Source organism: Bombus impatiens, unplaced genomic scaffold (genome assembly GCF_000188095.3).
Source record: "Bombus impatiens unplaced genomic scaffold, BIMP_2.2 scf_0049, whole genome shotgun sequence".
NCBI classification, from domain to species: domain Eukaryota; kingdom Metazoa; phylum Arthropoda; class Insecta; order Hymenoptera; family Apidae; genus Bombus; species Bombus impatiens.
The window spans coordinates 290,422-310,481 of NT_176468.1; the positions used below are offsets into that span (position 1 = coordinate 290,422).

The 20,060-nt window shown below is 36.5% G+C and overlaps 1 protein-coding gene across 5 annotated transcripts in view; it reads left to right on the top strand.

Annotated features, from left to right (window-relative positions):
- The window catches only part of LOC100745643 (Down syndrome cell adhesion molecule-like protein Dscam2), a 312,676-nt gene that overhangs the window by 83,189 nt on the left and 209,427 nt on the right, over positions 1–20,060 (top strand). For all 5 annotated transcript variants that reach the window (XM_024370818.2, XM_024370805.2, XM_024370809.2 and 2 more), the window contains exon 2: positions 4,886–4,948. The gene's annotated coding sequence lies outside the window, so the exon portion shown is untranslated. The remainder of the gene's footprint in view (positions 1–4,885; positions 4,949–20,060) is intronic.

Sequence of the window (20,060 nt, forward strand, 5' to 3'; positions counted from 1 at the left end):
CTACAATGGAAATTTCCAAAGGAAAAGCGCTCGGCGTGCGATTGTACTCGACAATTTGTGGTTATTACGTTGCCCTCGGTGTCCAGGCGTTGGATTTTTCTTCTGGTGAACTCGACGCTAGTGTCGTTAAGCGACGACTGCTTTCGTCCAACAGTACTTAGAACTGTAATTCCTTTTTACTGTTTCTCCTCTTTTTTTCCCGTGTACAGCACTGCAGATTTCGTACTATTTAAATTTTATATACAATCACTGAGTTTTATTCAGTTTGGTTAACCTGCGAATTAATGGATAATAATCGTATTCAAGTAGTTTGGAAACTGTTGACGAACAAAGGTCTTTTTCTTTTTTTTTTAATGAAGATGTTTAATTCTTTTGTGTTAGGTGAAGATTTTCTTTTCCGTCATTTGAATTTTATTCATGGTTAATAAAAAAATGTTAATTGATAGGCAACGATTATTAATTACAATGTTATACCTCGTAGAATATTGCATTTGGAAACCTCTTTCGTGAGAGTCAAAGGGATTATAATGTTTCTATTCTGTTTCACATCGAACACCAACTATGTCGTGTTGCTCGTTACAGATAACATAATTTTAGTTAGATTTCAGTTAGAACGCCAATCTGCGTTTATGCTGTGTAAACGGCTTATTTAATTGAGAAACATAGGGATTTACGTTTGTCTGACTCTCAAATAATATTCTATTTGAAGTAGTTTACACTGTCGTGTGTATTCCTGTATATTTCGTTTAATAAGAGATATTTCCATATCATAAGTACGTAACCCTACTACTAGTGTTATGTGTTCTACTCATTTAGCGACGGAACAGCTAGATCGGAGTCTTTAGTTGAGAAACGTAGGGATGCAAGTTTGTCTGACTATGGGGCAACATTCTACTTAAGGTAGTTACACCATCGTAGCGCCAAAGTATTCTACTTGCAACCAAAGTTATCCCTTTATATATTGTTTCTCAAGATTAAAAAATATCAATAATTATAAATTATGCGATATAGAACAACATAAAGGAGGTTGTTGTTAAATAAATTTCTCGATCAAATCCACCTACTTGCTTTGAAATTCCACTCGTATGAACAAATTCAGAACTCACACTTTATTCTGCAAAAATATAAATATTCAATCAGAAACATTTCTACATTTCAATCGTTCAATTCCTTAAATACTCGGAACGTTAATCGAATTGGAACTTTTTACAGAGTGGATAATTCCGTTTCTTTATATCGCACATATACATTCTCTTAAGCACAAAAGAACGTCTTAACACCTGACACCGTTTCGATATTAGATTCCGCAGAGAAGAATGAGAATTCTTTTTACTCTCGAGCGCATCAAACGTCCACAGAATGGCCGTGTTCTCGCATAATAAAGCCAGTGCTGGAAACGTACCGTGACGTTCGAGAGTCTCCAGTTTCAGCGCGTTATTTGCACCCTGGAAACCGACGCAGCGCGTCGCGTTCTATCGAGTTCTCGTTTTCCATAAAATACCCGTTCCATCCCCCGCCGGTTTTTACCTGTGTTTTACTCTGCATTCTCGATCGGTCACGAAACACGACCGCCAACGATAACTCTTCGGCTGGTCGATTCGTTTCTTTCGTAATTTCTAAGATGTTGTACCGAGATCCACGATATTTTAGTTTTCGATATGTTCGAAGTATCGATTGAAGGAGCCATAAATTTGAAACTTTCCCGGATGAATGTTTCTTTCAACGATGAACACTGAAATTTAATAGATATACCTACAATACACTGAAGTTTGAAAAAATATAGGTCAGTCATAATTTTCTTAGAACGAGACACTTCATTTATAACGATAGGTGTTGTGATCTGTGTTGTGATCTATGACATGATATGTGTTGTGATCTAGCGATGTCAAAGAAATTATAACTATCGTTCCAGTTATTTTCTTCAAATTTATCGTAAGAAGTTTTTGGTAGATCGAGAGATTTAAAATTTGAATCATGCAACTTGCGAAATTTCAAATATTTCAACGTAACAATTTTTACATTTCCGTCCTCTGATTCTCATTATGGTTTCCCACATTGAAAAATGTGACACTCTGTTAATTGCAATTTTTCCCTTTTCAAGTTTTGTTTACGTAATTTAACACGAGTTTTAATTAATTTGTTGCGTTCTCTGTAAACAGATATTGGCTTCGTTTAGTGGAATTCGTGTAATGTTTAACGAGGGTTTTCTTTATTTTTCAATTTCTATACCTTTTGTTTAAGTTAATGTCAATAGTACAAAATTTGATTTTAAGAGGATTTTTCTTCAAGTAGGTAGCTAAATTTGGAGGAATAGAATGTACGTTGCAACAGGTACTTCTATGAGTAAGTAAACGTTGGTGAAGTCGGTTGGTGGTTGCTGTTCCTCTTATTTATGGTACTTATTCAGCCCTATAGCCGTAGGGTCTTCCTTTCAGGATATTATCGTTGATATGTAGCATTAGGATTACTAAGGTTTCTCAGACTCCTTTCAATAAAACTTGGATAACACTTTCGAAGCATACTATTGAATTCAAAATTTCTCTCGTTCCAAAGAATTTGGAGCTCAAATGATCTATAAATTCAAATTGCTCGAAACATTAAAAAAGTTGCACGAAAGAGATGCAGAGAGATGTAAAAATACAAAAACTCGGCAATTCGGAAATATAAAAGAGTTAAATTTGCAGATTCCAAGACTTGAAAATGCCAAATAGAAATTGAAGATTTAAATATTCGACTGTTCAAAACTTCGAAAGATCAAAGGCTTAACATTATGAAAGTTAATTGAAAATATGAAAGATTTGTTCAAGAAGTTCAAACTTTTCGAATTTAAAAACTCATAAATTCGAAAGGTTGAAGATTTAAAGATCAAAAAACTAAATAAATAAATAAAAGAGAGGAAACGATAAAAATAATAACCTCATTCATTCTGGATCGCTTCATTACAATTTTCAGTTATTGTTGAACGATCTATTTATACCCCGTCACGCAACAAAAATTTCTCTCACCTATCTCACGATAACAGGCGCCGCTGCATTTTGTTTGTTCTGGACTCGTATCGCGGGGAAAAAACGCGAGTGGAGTAGCACGAAACAGGGCGGAGGAGGATTTCGTGCGAGCTGCGGCGAACCAGTAGAATTTTCGTCGGGTCCGTTAAGTCTTTAAGCGGCTTACGATTTCGTTTTACGTTACGCGGATAGCGCCGGTGGAGCCAGCGGGACCGGCAACTTCCTGTTAAACGGATGCCGTGGAAATTCGAATGCTGAACGAAGAGGTTCTCCGAGAGGAAAAGTTTCAGTCAGTTTCTCGATTGTCATGTCCGTTTCAACTTGCGTTCGATCTGAAAATTCCATTGAAATTTTTTCCTTTGTCGTATAATCTATTAATACGGAGAAAAACGATACTGAAACTATGGAAATTATGGTATCACAGAGATAGAGTATAATATACTCATGATCATCCTTCTTCATTACAAATCATTTTCATGATTTTTAGATTCCATAAATTGACTTTGTTTAGTTTTTAGATTTTATAGTCGCCTCGATTTACGATTCATTCTAAATTCATATTTTTATTTTTTAAACCATCTTCCTTCAGTTTGATCATTATACCTGTATACTTCTACGGTGCTTCTACTGATCTGAAAATGATCAATCAAATTATTATGAGAATTATATAAGTAATTGTTTTATAGTTTCAATGTGTTGCGGATAGAATGTTTCATCGGTTAGGAAATCTATGTCTAATTTGATGATCTCGTTTGCTGTTTTTCTTTCGCTTTCTACCCTCTTAAACTTAAGAAGATAGTTTCCTGGACGACAATTTCCAGTTCGTAGTTTTGTAACTGAAACCGAAGTTCAAACAACTGAATCGTTTCGCGAAACGCTATCTCGTAGAGGTTGGCGTTTTCACCGAGCGGTTTGCCATTTTTAATAAACGAAAATTGGCGAATGCAAAAGAGGGTCGAACGATTGTATCGATCAGTGGCATAGGTGAAAAGGGGCGCTGAATCCCTGGCCGCCGCGTCGTCGTGCAACCGAAACCGATTTGAAATTTAAATTTTGTCCGGCCATGGCGTCGCATTTAATAGAGCAACAGTCGGCCGCTAATACACGCGTATCGGCCGTCGTATATTAATTAGAATAATAATTCCAGACCTGTCGCGTTTAATGGAATGCGCCACAGAATTAATTATGTCCGACACGGATCGAGCACCTTTCGCGATTTCGAACGAAACGACGTGAAAATCATGAGACAGGAACGGGAAAAATGAGAAATTTCATTTTTCAGGCTTTCGTTATCTGCATTCTTTTACGATAATTCACCAGTTAATAATATTACTGAATTGGTAGATTATAGACTTCTTTTTTTTTTAATGATTTTAAAGTTTCACTAGTACAGTTCTATTAATTTAAAATATTACGGCTCTTTGAATTTTCCGATTTCGTGGTAGATTTCGAAAATGTGATAAGAAATTCGATAATCTTCATGAAAGAATCTCATATTCATAAAGAAGTTTACTAAAAATTTGTGTATTCTTAAGGAATTTATTACACACTGAAACTACGAATGTCTATTTAGTGAAATCCATGTTAATTGTTATAAATATTTCTTCAAATTATATTTCAAGCAGACATTTTCAAATTTTTCGCTTCTATAAATTTTCTTCGAAAAGTGCGATAAAAATTTGCAAAAAGACCTTACACTATAGAATTTTATCATTTGCTAAAAAAAATTCTGTATTCTTAAAGAAACTACTGCATATCATTTTTGCAGCGATATTTGAAAAACTTATCTTTCGATTCGAGTCCTTCAAATTTATATAAATTCTATCAGCGAATTTAAAGAAATGAACGTATCTCTAGGAACGTTTTTATTCTTTTTTCAGCGTGGGTGTAGCAGATCAGAGGTCAACCTGGAGGTCAGGCCCGAATGATCAAACAACTCTAACGTGAGTGCCCTGCAATCTCATATTTCTTCTATAATAACATTCATTTCGTAAAACATACATAACTATCAATTATCGAAATATTCGTTGCTGCAACTGAAAATCGGATCGTATTTCTCCATTTGATGATCAACGCTATCAACCCGGGATAAGCGAGTTGTAAACTGCGGGTTCGATTTTGAAATTCCTTTCGTAACTAAATCATCGGCAACAAATATATTTAATGGGTTGCCTAAAATTAGTCGCCTGTTTAATGTTAATTCGTTAGCGATCCTGGTACAACGTTCGTGACGTGGCTGGATGCTTTTAAGTTATTACCAAACGGTGATTTATCAATTAAATGTTCATAGTATTAAACCGTCGTTGATTTTACCGATTGAACGTCACGTGATGTTAGTATATTCTGTATTTTAACGTTAATTGCGTAATTAAGTAATCACACTGGTGCGCAGAAAAAAATTATTTCGTTATCTGATAAAATAATATAGTACGTAGGAGAGAGATTATTTTCGTACTTGGTAGTATTTATTTTATTTATATTCTATTTATTTAGTTACTTTATTACGATGCATTTCAACGTTAATCGTTTAACAAAATTAATAAAAAACGATATGTTTCGTATTTTAAAATTATAGTCGATCTTCGTGTTTAAAATTTATTTTGTTAAAAAAGCAGCTCAGATCTTTTATAATTTATTTTTTAATAGCCGTTGCATTCGAGTTTACATTAAATCTCACGGGAAATGGCTGCGTGTTTAACGTTGAAACGCAGGAAGAACTGCAGTAGTAGAAGACCGCAATGGTCAGACACGGCGCAGCAGTTCCGTCGTTGACTACTTGCACCGTTGCATGTTCTACATGAGGCATGATTATTCATTTGCTTTTGTAATAACGAAGAATTAGTAGTATTTTAACAACGCTTCAAACATAACGACTACGGGAAAGCTTGTATAAATTATAAGCAACTTAAGTAATACTTGTTACTCGTTGTACATGTGTCCGAAAAACATTTTCTCTAATTATTCGAATACGAACTCAAATCTACGTTCGAACATACGACTCTTAAAATTCAAATTTCAATTTACATTCAAATTTATATATTCACGAATACAGATTTAAATTCAAACTTGCAAATTCTGATATTTCCAGATTCCCTGCTGAAATTACAAAACTTTCATTCAATCGTATGTATCTCTTTTATTTTTGATCATATGCTGTCAAAGAATTCGATGAAATTTTTGCTTTCCTGAAAGAAATTTGTTTATAAAGTCGAAGTTTCATAGAATTATAATATCTACGTAATTGATCTATCGTACTATAATTTTGTCTACATACGTTACATGCACATTGGCATTGCCCTTACCACGTTTATTGCTTCAGCATCATATCTAAAGCAGAAAATTAAAATTATTAATCCATTCACTTCGAGTTCGATGTCCATCATCTACCGTGCTGTGTATTAGCAAATACTTTTTAAACGTAAATTTTTACGTACGTATTCGATGCGAATTATTATAAAATATTTCATCACAGTTTCGTGCTTTTTGACTCGCGTCGCTTACATTCGAATCAATACGTTAAACGACCCAAAAGTATCAATTTTTGGATTCATATCGTACATATTGAACGCGTTAAAAGGAAGCCAGTAACTTTGCCATATCTCGAAGCTTGTCTCATACTAAGCAACAAAACGATTGAAAACTCGATTCCTCCGGAAACTACAATATCCTTCGTGCGATATTCTTTGGATACCAGCGATATTTCTGAAAATATTCACTCGTCACGCTATCTATCAGCCCGCGTTATAATTATCGAAGCGAAGAATATTCGTTGATACGAGTTGACCGGCTGGCATTATTAATTCGTCAAACAATTGTCGCGTTGTTAGAGTAAAGGGAGCAAACAAATATCGACAGGTAAATCAAACAGATTTTATGGGAAACGGGGTCTAATAACAAGCCACACGTTGAAACTTCGTTATCGAAAACACACGTATCGCTCTGTCATTGACCGGATACCGTTAAAATCGATCACGATACCACGCCCTTTCGATAACGAAGCGAATGCCGTTCACGATCCTCGTTCGCGATTCTCGTTCACGAGCCTGTGCACGGAGAGACTCGCGACAGAGTAATGACACGACAGTTTCTGCTGCCTTCGTGCTCGACCTAGCGTGTATTTGCCCACTGGACATCCATACAACCAGATACACAAGGCCCTTTCACGTCGTTCTATATACGTACACGCACTACTATACGGAACACACGCCTGCAAATGGGTTACGTGTACACTGACCTCGTGCAGAACTGTTACCAACGGACGAAATAATTGACCCTTATGGTAGAGAGTAGGTGAGACTATCGGGAAATTAATTCTACATCGTGAGAAGAGATCGTGTGTCCATATATATTTTTAGAACGTTAGGCAGGAGGAAAGGTTGACAGGATCGAGGAAATTCGAAGGGTGGAAGAAGTTGGAGGGGGAATGGAAGAGGCACAACGTTGATGTATTAGGAAAGTATTGTTGACAGGTAAATTCGTAGATAGTGGCAATGGTGGTGATAATGGTGGAAATGTGTTGCTACTGGTACTGTAATTATTATTTCGGTGTATGCAACATGTGCACATACATATTGTATCGTGCGTGTTTGCAAATTTAAGATACTCAGGTATATCGTGTACAACTTCTTCATTTTCAGGTAGTCGCTTCGTAGTATCTTTAGGAAATCGGGTGAGAATAAGGAAAAGGGTTGGAAGGGTTGAGGTAATTGTATATGTACAGAAAGTTGTGACGAAAGTGAAGGAAACACTACGTTAATGAACTGGGGAACTATTACTAGTTAATTATTAGTACGATAGTAGTAGAGGATAATTATTCAGCTGCGAAAGTTATACTATGTACGTACATACTATGTGTATCGGGTATGACTGAAAAGTACCATGTACAGTTATTTTATTTCTATGAAAGTTCTAATGAGGAAATCTTTAGGAAATTGAGTATGAACAAGGAGCGACGGTTGAAAGGAGGAAATTGTACACGAAGAAGAAACAGAGGGGGATGAGAAGAGTGTTGCGTCATTGAATTAGGAAGCTATTATTAGTAGATAAATGTATGTAAATAGAATACCTTGTTACTTCTGTAAACATTCTCAGATTCGAGTAATACCATCACGACAGCCGTGTCTCGTCGTAATTAAATTTAGAATTTCTTCATACGATACACATAATATATCCATAAAAAGTTTCTACGAATGCTCGAATATTTTCACGAGCCATTACGTATGCATAGGATAAGATAAACAATGATTAAAAAGATTTCTCAGCTGTAACTAACAATCTCCGTACGCCATAGAATCGTAAACGTTCTACGAAACGAGGGAATATTAATTTTCGTTGAACAGTGGAATTTTTGTGCGGCAATTCGACCGACAGGTTGTATCACCGGGTCACACGGGACCGATAACGAGGTACAACCTGTCTTCTCCCTTCCTCTCTCACGTGACCAACAGGACGAGGTCGAAAGGCCGGTTAAAGGGCAACGAGACAGAGGTCGAGCTCGCTCGTCATTGTTAGGGTAAGCTTTGATCTACGCGAGCCATCCAGCTGCGGCTACGCGTATCTCCGTACGCGTAATTAGCGGCAAAACGACCGCCTCGCGATCGCACGGAGAAAAATTTACCGCGTGAATTAGATCCCTTTGACGCGATGCAGAAATTGCGGTTCACGCTGTTACATATCACTGCAACAGAAATTGCAGAGCCATGACAATATCCTTTACGTAACACAAAATTAATTTTTAGTTTCTTTATCGCCAGATTGATAGGTTCAGGGATATTTCGTTAAATAAATTTATAAATTCAATGAAATTATTCCTTTAGGATATGTTGGAGTTGGTAGGATTGTTAGATTTAAGATTATAAAGATGGAATATTTCTTGCGTGGATCGAGTTTGATGATTTTAATAGATTGATAGGTGGACTGAATTGACTGTGGAAGATTAGTTCGATGAATGTTAAAATGAACGAATGCGTTGAATTATGTATGAGATATGAAAATTGGAAAATTGGATTTGAAATAATATAACAGAAAGGAAAGGTTATCTTGGTAGAAGCTAATAAGTAAATTTCTATCTTGATTAGATACTTTGTAGTTACATTTGGATTAAATTGCACGAATTATTTGCCTGAGTTCCAAAGTTTACCAATATAATCGCGACAGTAACGAGGTAACGACATTATAGTGGCAATGAAATTTCAAAATCTTATATTTTGTATAACGCATACGATGTGATAAAAATACATCAAATCAGAAAGTACAAAACTCTATAGGATAAGTGTTCAAATATCTTCGCGAACCAGTGTAGATGTATAAAGAAACTAAAAATTAAGGTAAAAAAGAAGAAAGATCAAAGGTATGATCTTCTCCCGACGAGACAGGCTGTCTCGAACATAGTGCAACGTATCAGTTATCAAGAGAAATAGTTTTCTTGTTGAATGCAGATAATGAAACCAGAAACTGAGTAACAAAGTATGATCACAATTAGAATCTTTTCAGCGACAAATGTTTTCAAACATAATGAAACATCTCAATTACCAAGAAGAATAATTTTCTATCTAGATTCTCAAACAAACCACAAATTAAATGATAAAGAATGGCCAAAACTATAAATTTCCCCAGCGAGACAAACGTTCTCAAACATAGTGAAACATCTCAATTACCAAGAAGAATAATTTTCTATCTAGATTCTTAAACAAACTACAAATTCCATAATAAAGAATAGCCAAAGCTATAAATTTCCCCAGCGAGACAAACGTTCTCAAACATAATGAAACATCTCAATTACCAAGAAAAATAGTTTTCTATCTGGATTCTCAAACAAACCACAAATTAAATGATAAAGAATGGCCAAAACTATAAATTTCTCCAGCGAGACAAACGTTCTCAAACATAATGAAACGTCTCAATTACCAAGAAAAATAGTTTTCTATCTGGATTCTCAAACAAACCACAAATTAAATGATAAAGAATGGCCAAAACTATAAATTTCCCCAGCGAGACAAACGTTCTCAAACATAGTGAAACGTCTCAATTACCAAGAAAAATAGTTTCCTATTCGACGAAAGGAGAACCATCCCTTTCGTTTCGCTCGACTCGTTGCAAACGAATCGGTGGCGATTGGTTTTTCAGCGCGCCGCGACGCGCTGATTCGAGGACAGCTCCTCGAATTAGTCCGCTCGCGGCTTCCATCTGTCCCTTCATAGGCGCGGATCGATCGCGCCGGAAAGCCGGCGGCGCTTTTGTCTCGGCCTGAAAGGCCCTTTCATCAGGGCAAATACCTCTCCACGCTCGTCCTGCGCCTGATTCCATGGCAAACAGCCACCGTCGCGTCTATCGAACGGTTCCGCCGTTGGATCCACGTCGATCCTCAATTCCACGTTTCCGCGTTCCCTCTTCGTTTTACCAGAGGAAGTTTATCCGTTTCTAGCGATTTCTTTCGGCCGGTTGATCGCTGTTCCTTGGCTCGTTTTACGATCTACCGACGATCGCGTGTGATTTGTGTAATGGCTTCGGTTCGTTGATGAGTTTGGAGCTGCATGGTTGCTGGTCATTTAGCTTCGTCAAGGTGCGGGTTTTAAAGGTGTTGTTAAAGGTAGAATTTATAATATACGCGGATGAAAATGGTATTTTTCTTTTATTTTTAAAACTATCTTGGTTTAATATTTTTGCGGCAGAATATATTTCGCTAAGAGAAATTAGAGATCGTGTAGCTTAGAGCCTTTAAGTATTCATATTTTTTATAGGAGGATGTTGAAATCGAGTATGTTACTTAAGAAGTATACTTGATTTCTGGTGTGAATTTTTTGTTACAGATAGTTTAGTGTTTGAATTTATTACAATTTCGAGACATTCGTCTTTTTCGTAGGAAAAGCTTATTATTTTGTTGAATCGAAGATGTTACTTCGTTAAAGAATACGCGTTCCAGGATACGCTGAATTGATTTACATATCGAATAATAAAAAATGTAAATTATTGTACAAGGTCGTTGCAAATAAAATTACGATGATATTATTACAGTACAATAATGCAAAAAAAAATTCGCATGAATTTTTAATAATAGGCAATCTGGATTAGTACAGAAATAATATACGATATATCAGGCTTAAGGTCGTTTATCTTCGAAGATGCTATTGGGCTAGTGTTTGATGTATCAACATAGGTTAATATAGTACATACGATATACCTCTATGGACTGCTTCTGCCAGACTATAGTCCACTAAGGTCAAAGGCGAAGATAATTTTGAACGAGAACAGAGTGTTTATTTCTGACGACGAAGAGACGTTACTTAGTCAGTTATTCAATAAATCACATCAAACTTATCTTCAATTTTTCCAGATTAAGTTAGAATTAATTCGAAATTATTTCTATACCCAGGCAAGGCCGCATATTTTGGTTTTTGTTCCCGAAATAAACTTACAAAATATTTTAATCTCCTTTTCTAAATTATATTAAATTTCACTTAAAAACGCTGAACCTTTGTTTTCATCGAACGATCAATCTCTCCCAGCATATCTCCTCTTTATATTTAGTTGTATGTCGATATATCAAGCGAGTCTTTGCTATTGTTTTAGCCATTGCTTAATACATTTAATTCTCGTCTACAATTTTATTCGAAAGACTACCTATCTCGAAACTCGTTCTCAAAAATGTCCTTTCTCAAAGATAAAAGGAAATCAAGGTGTCGACTTGTAAATTAAAAATTTTACTTCTCTACGCGACAGAAGATCGAGTCTCCAAACTTGGAGATAACACGAAAATATTATAAATTATCAAAGGACTTGCGCAGCACGTTCCACGCGTTCGTTTCAAGGATTCGAGTGCTTCCTTTCTTAGTTAACCGTTTCTGAACTTCTTGCCGTCGAAATTCTACATTCTTCTGTCGTGCACCGTATCTCACGAGAGATTTCAGATTTATCCTAGGGTCCCGTCGTATAATACGTAGAATTATTGTCCACCGGCTGAAGGATTTACATAAAAATGCCTTTTGTGTCGGACCTCGTTCGTGGTAATCCCCGATACGATAGCACACCCTTGTATTATCATTTTAAAAACATTCCTGAAACTTTACTCGCGCCCTTTTTCCACCTTTCCTTTTTTCCCCTCTGTTCTCCCTTCCTCGATATTTTACGAGAGAAAGTTCACAAGCTCGGGTATTCTTTGATCTTCGATCGATTAATTAATAGAAAAAAATCATGGAAATTCATGAGTAATTTGAAAATATCAACTAGGAGGACGAAAATCAGAAAATCAATGAATTTAGGAAATTAAAATTAGAAGATTCACAATTACCTGTTAAACGTTATTATTTTTCATGTCGAATATTTCAAACCCTTATGACTTCATTCTAAATGACTGTATTTTAAATTGTGATTTTGTAGAAGCACTGCCTGTAATTGCAGTTAATTTTTATGGATAATGAAAATTACTTTAGCGATTAAGTTTATATCATATTCGTGAATGAAATTGGAATTTTTCTTGTTTTTTTTTTAGAATTTGGAATTTTTCAGTCAGAATACGTTCAATTGATTTACATATCGAATAGTAAAAAAATGTCCACGTTTTAAATTGTTGTACAAAGAAATTGTTGTGAAAAGAAAAATTCGCCTGCATCTTATCCGACGATATCCTTTACGAGTTAGTAATAATTCGTTTTCAATCCTCCCTGATAAGAACGGCGAGGATCGAAGAAATAGTTGCATCCTGTTTTAATATATTATTCATGATATTTCATAATCGTTATACTGATGTAAAACATGTTGGCAATTCATATCACATCGATGCAACGAACTTCTACGCAAATAGAAAGTAACATTTCCATATTATATCACTGGTAGAAGCTGATTTAAATTGGACGAGGAACGATATCTTGATCGGCGTATAACAAAGAAGGTTCTCGTAAATAAATTCACAATTAATGTTTTCTCTTCCATTCATATATTCAACTTTAATCCACCGACTGAAATTTTAATCTTTCATCTCGTTACAATGTTTCCCTATCCCATCCTGTATTCCTCGAAGCATACAGTAACGGAAACGACATAAACGACAGAATAGTAACCATAATAAATAGCGTAATAAATACAGCAGTTTCTCGGTTCAGAAAAGTCCTGTAATCTTTTCATGACGGATTACATGTAAAACTAGTTTCGAACTTGCTGCTTCCATTAATTATGTTTAAAGTTATGCAAAAGATAAAGTAAAGGAAAATTTTCCTTCTACTTTCGTATTCTGCTACTTTTATATCTTAGATCTTAACAATGAAATATATATATATATATATACACACACGTTTTATTAACAGGTTATATTGGACATATGTATTTATTCTTCGAGTCATTTTTCATAACGATCTGGACTGTAGCAGATGATATATGAGATTCATTAATGGCAGAAGGATATACAATGAATCTTACACGGTATTTCAAAATTTATCATTCAGACACGTAACAAAGACGCAAGAGTAATAACTATAAAAGCTATATATTTCTATTTATTTCATTTGAGAAATATCGTTTCAGCAGAATCTATAACTGTAGAATGCAGAAAGTACAATGTAGAATATCATCTCTCTCATTCGGTAATCTTGTCCTTCTTATCGTTTAATCCAGGAATATCATTTCCAGAGAATCTATAAATGTTTTTTTTTTATTTGGAAGACTCTTTACAATCAATTCTCATTGAGAATTATAAGTAAATTAATCTATAAATGTAACATCGAAAAATCAAAATAAAGAAATAATAAGGCGAAATTATTCATTACACATTGTTGCAAATCGCTCACGTAGGGAGGCAATAGATACGAAGTGAGCGATAATCAAACCGGCGTTTGCTCTTATTTCATCATCTCACGTAAGAAACAGAGTATCGGTTGAAGAGAACGTTGCCACGGGCGTTTGGAAAGAAGTTCATTCTCGTAGGAAGAAAAAGAAACGCGACGTACAGAACGCCCCTTGGCTCAGCTTTGCTAAGAGAATACGCTCTGATGCGGAGCATCTTTCCTATCCTGGCTTTCTTTGACATGTAAATGCCGCGACATCCCATAACTGCTGAAATATCGTCCAAAGGGAAAGTAGCGAAGGAATCCATCAAATTTTTCCAACGCACATTTCCGCTAGAACACTCGCATCTTTGTATTCCGCTAGAGTTCGCTATATTTCCTTCTTCTTTCTTCCTTCTTCCCTTCTCATTCTTTAAAAGAGAAATCCCAACAACGTCGAAACAGCCCTCATACGCCGTGTCACGAGCTCCACATAATTTATAATCATTTCGTTCCCGTTACGTATTCAGAAGGTCCACGTGGACAGAAGGTTGCTGGGAAATCTTTTCCATCTTACTCGTGGGTGGCCACTTAAATTTCTTCGCGTAGGAGAAATATTTCTTAAACAGACGCGCCAAATATTCCATCAACGCCCTTTAGTCTCACTGGGTTGTTCTATCGTTGGTCACTGGAAGTGGAATCTTCGTTATGCGAAAGAAGATAGTTCTTCGATGAGCATCGTTTGTATGCTACCGTTCGTAATTGTTCGATCGACATTACCAGTTGATGGACGGTTTTCGAATAATTCGAATTTGAGGTACATGCAGTTTTTGACGAACAACACGATAGAAAGCGTGGCGCATTGTTTGTAATTAATTGGACGACGTTCTTGGATAATTTGAATTTAAGACACGTACGAGTTTTAATCGATGATAGAATCGGAGGTGTTCACTGTTCATTATTCAAAGCGTCAGTTGTTCGAACGACGTTAATCGTCGATGGATGGATCCTCCCAGTACTTAGAGAGATGTACTCTTCATCTTCTTGTTTCACGGGAATTCTGAATACTTTAAAGATCTTTTTGTAACTTTGGAAACATGTATTCGTTTTTTATCGAATATAACGTCGTCGCATTGCCTCTTTTTCTTTACGTAGATAATTTTTTATTTTCGTCGAACAACGTCAGTTCAACAATATCCACGTGAATTCTATCAATTGTCGGATATGCAAGGTGGATTAAAAATTCTAAATGAAAAATTTGAAAATGTTTCTCCAATGAAACGAATCGGAAATTTTGCAATCCTATCGCCAGTTTCCTGCAATTACGTATCCTAATGCAACTTTTAGACTTAGTTGGGAATTTCTCGCGACGCTCTCCATTCCCTTGGTGCACGGGGCGTATAGAATACTTGAAACATGTTTAGGATATTCTTCGATTCGACCGCGACGAAACTTCGTTTCCAACTTTCTCCGCTGGGAAGCAACTACGAATTTTTCTCGCCATTTCTTTCATCATCGTCGTATTTTGTGCTTCTCTTTTCCTCTTTTTATGGTGCACCGGGACGCGAATGGTGTCGAGGGTGCAAGAATCGCCGACGCGTTGTGATCGAGGGCGCACGTGCGTGAGGGTGCTTTTATGAAAAGGGAGAGTGATGTGAATTTACGGCTCGATTCGAGGAGCCCACTTTAAACGCTGAACTATACCCGCGCTTCCATTTGATCGATCCTCTTTCGATTACTTACAAAAATGTATTTTTTATTTCTCTTTCTTTACGAGACAGATGGAACATTCCGAGCACTTTAAGAATTCTCTCATATATTCCTTCTGCGTCGAATATAACGTTTCGTACTCTTTTTTTTTTGCGTTGAACGGGAAATAGTATTGTTGTGTCATTGCATTGATTTTGCTATTGCGTTGAACACGGCGTTATTATTGAACGCTGTAATACACCTGCGTTTCTCTTCGATTGGTTCTCCTTTCACAGCTCACAGAAATGTACTTTTTACTTTCTTTTCTCACGAGAGAAATTCTGAATACTTTAAGAATCTTTTTATAGCTTTCGAGAGATGTATTCTTCTTACATCGAACGTAATGTCGCTCCGGCGCCCTTTTTTTTTTACCTTCAATGTACAATGGTATTTGTCGCGTCATTGCGTCGTTGCATCGAGCATAGCGTTATTGCTACGAATACAGCGTCATCGCGTTGTTGCGTTAACACGTTAACTGCAACGGTGGCTATCTTTTTCTTTTTTAGAATTTTTTTAGAATGATTAAAATAAGGTAAGTTTTATGCAATAACAAATTATCAACGATGCGAATGATGTAAATAATATCGTGAGAGAAAAAGTGCTATAGCGTAGGTACGTTTCGATCTATTTCGATTCTCAGGGCAACGTATGTACAAGTCTTATGTATATGAAAATCAACGTGTTAACTGATGATGTCGTTGCATCGAGTATAACATCATTACATCAATTATAGTATCATCGTGTATAATTTTTGTTCGTCATCTACCATTCTTCGGCTTTTTCCCCACTTTTACACAATGAATTTTACAAATCTCTATTCTTTTCACGTACGGTGAGTACAAAAAATATTTGTTCACAACTTTATTTTCTAATAAAGCGTTGTTTTATTGAATTCTACGCTTCGTTCCCATATTATACCGAATTTCTTTAATCACACTGGCGATCAGGAAAGCGCTGCAAAACGATACGAAACTTATTATAGTTGGAGCTAATTAACTAGCGTACGTACACCAGTGCAAACGTAATAAGAAATGCAGCGGCTGGCAAGCCAGTTCTGTAGCCACTGTCGTAAACAATCGTCGATCACACGAATTTGCAGGACGGAGAGACAATCAATGTTCTCAATCAACAGACTACGACGTACGACCTGATGCGTTTCCAGGTCACCTTTAGAGTGGCGAGCTGTTTTTAATCGCGCGTACCCGTGTAATTTGCATTGTCGAGCAATTTGCACGACAATTAAGTGAAATCTGCACGACTGTAACGGCGTGACACGGTTCGGACCAGAAGACAATGGACGTCGCTCTCGTTTACGGAAAGCACCAAAGTACGGCCACGTTTCAAGCAAACTACCTTTCTACTGCTTTTTCGACACAGTTTCTTGAAAGTGGCCTCCGTTACCTTTCCAGCGGCTATTTATGTTTCAGGTGTCTTTTCTTTTTGTTCTACCGGACTCTTCTTATGGTTCTCGTTGTTGCTGTCGCTTTTTAGTTAGCGCGGGGTCGCGAGGTGTCTTGGACAGGATTGGAAAAAAGATAAAGTTTTGATTAGAATGCGTGATACTTTCTGTTTGAGGATGTTGAGGAACGATAGAGGGTGAAATCGGTGTTTCTGTTTGTGAAATAATTATTGTTTCTTCGTAGAAGCGATCATTATATTTTAATGGTAGAACAAAGAGACTTAGTTTTGAGAGAAGACGCTAATTAATTTTCTGAGATTTATTTTTAGGAGCAACAATAATCGCTTGGCGTTTATCTTTAACAGAGAAGAATATTTCATTTCGATTTGTTTATTTCTTAAAATAACAGGTACAGCTCAATGATAGGATAAAAAGTCTTGCACTTTTAACGAGACAAGCTAAGTAATTTTAAGTCATTGATTCTTAAGAATAACAGTCAGGAATTAATGTTATGATAGTGTAAAGAAATTTCTATATATAATGGGACAAAATAATTGGGTTAAGATTCATCAATTTTTAAGGATAATATTTGCAATGTAAAATATTAGGATAAAGAAACTTCTTTTGTAATTCCAGGCTTTTAAACGTATCGTTTTAAGAGAAATTTTAGCAGCGTTTCAAGATACCTCGTGTTTTAATTACTTCAGAATGTGTTTCAGAATTTTATCTTAAACTCAGCAATTCTCTTAAACTTTTCCTTCCTCAGAAACTCTTAAATATACATATTAATTATTTAATAAATTAAAATAAAACCAGCAATTACGTATTATATATAATCATCATTGTCATTATTACGTGGTATAATAATTTCAGAGCAAGGAAGTAGGAGATAAAAAATCTCGTTGCTCTTCCGAAACTTGAATTTTCATGCTGCCACGCGGCAAGATTGTTTCGTCCACGTAATTAAGTTGGCGAAAAACAAACCCGTTGGGCGAGTCGTCAGGGGGTTGTAATTGTGTAAAAAGCCGCGGCGCAGGTTCCTCGGGGTAACAAACCGGCGCGCTTTATTTCGATCCACCGTCAAAATCCTGAAATTTTAACTTGCCATTTCCTAGGATACTCGCACTTATCAACGTCTCTGTTGGATTCCAAAAAATTTCACCTTTGAATTTTCAATTGTATCTGTCCATACCTGTAAGATTATTTTCACCTGTAATTAAGTACAAAACTATTGAGATATATATAATTTTGTGTACTAGACTAGATTAGCCGCGTAGTAGTGACACACGTATGTGAGTATGAGTATATGGAAGTATGTGTGTGCACAGCGTCTCGAAAAACAGATGAACGCAACTGTTCCGTTGGTAGTGTGGTATGGAAGATGCTGAGACGCGTGCAAATGTAATCGACGAAGATCTTGCAAATCGTTTATTAAATAAATCTAAAACTATTTTAATATAAATCCTGCGAGTAATCTTAGTGTTTCTTTACTTTTATTTCGGCGATTAAGATCCACAATTCTCAACAAAAACAAGTTCACAAAAGTTCTTGAATACTATCAATCCATTGCAACGAACCACCAGCGATCAATTACCCTCGTAATTTACAAAAATATTCAAGAGATCTTAGAAACTTCGCCGTAATTTGCATCCACGAAAATATTTCAAAGAATTCCGAGAAACTCACTAAACACCGTGATAAAGCTATCAAATTCCTATGGAATTCCTCTAAAATTCGTGAAAAACATAAAAAGGTACACGAATAGTAATTTAAAGTGTCAGAATTTATGGAAATATTTGAAAGGATCGTCGAAGATAGACCGAGGATTCTACCGAGAATAAAAACGCACGCAGAAATATTTCCAAATTTTCTAAAACCTGGAGTCTTCCCTTCTAAATGTTCAACAAGCCACAAGTCGCGAGTTTTCCGACAAACCATCTACTCTGACACGACATTTATTAACATGTCCCAGTATAAACCTAATGACCGTGTCCGATTGTTTCATTCAATCGGACGACGATGATTCTGGTAAATCGCGGTTGCGTTTACCCTGGTTGCTTGGGACCCCTGTTCCCCTATAAATACCACGGCTGTATCGTTGGCTAGGGTTACGAAATCCCCCTAAGGGCAATCATAAGGTGTTTATATCGCGTTACACGCGGCGTGCACAACGGCTGGCTGTTGGGGAAGCTAATAGTCAGCCTGCTCTGCTAGATTCAGGATACCAGGGACACCGGGTATTTAGATGCTTATCCGCTGGTGCACACGCCCTCGTGAAACGGCTATTTATCGTTATTGGACTGCAGTTGTCCGGATTAGGCCCTCTACACCATGGTGTATCTGAATATCTGAGCAGCGACGACTATGGATATATGTAATCGCGATGTCGATTAACACGCGTTCGGCTGAGAGCTACGAGGGTCAAGTCTCTCCCTTTAATCGTTTCGTTTAGGGTTTGAACACCGGGAAATCGCGTTGTGTGTACGTTTGTCGAGTTAGTTTGATCGCTTTGACGAACGTTTGGTGTTTCTTTGTTGAGTTTGGATGTGTGTGATTTAGGGTTCAAGAATGTTTTAAGTGTGGTCAAGTACTTGTCACTTGTTTCTCGTTTTATTTGTAGCGGCACATGAGCGTAGAAAAAGTCAAGTTGAAACGGAAAATTCAAATCTAGCAGAGATTCATGTTAATTAATTGTGCTTTTGAATGCTAACATTGTTTTGGTTAGAAACCTAACCTCAATCTAGAGGCAAATGAAATCTGAAGTGATTGTTATTGCCGTTTCTTGTAATCTTCAGGTAGAGTTACATAGGAAGGTTAACTTTTTGGGGTGACGTCTGTTGATATAAATAAATGTATGAACGTGCTCCCTAAGACAGAGTATTATTATCCTTTCTTCGATTGTGTAGTATCGTGTACGAAAGGCCTAAGAGATATAGGGCGAACTATAAACAATGTCGCGAGAAAGCCGAAGTGTCGACAGGCCCAGCAATGTATCGTCGGTCTTTCAATCGAATAGTTTCGTGGAAAAGGCCTGTGTGACCCTGGCCACGAGCGGTTGCGGAACACGTGGGTGGTGGGGCTAAGACAAAGAGACAAAGGGATGGTAAGGGAGAAAGTCGAATTAACAGTCAGTGTTAGTTGAGAAGTCAGGGA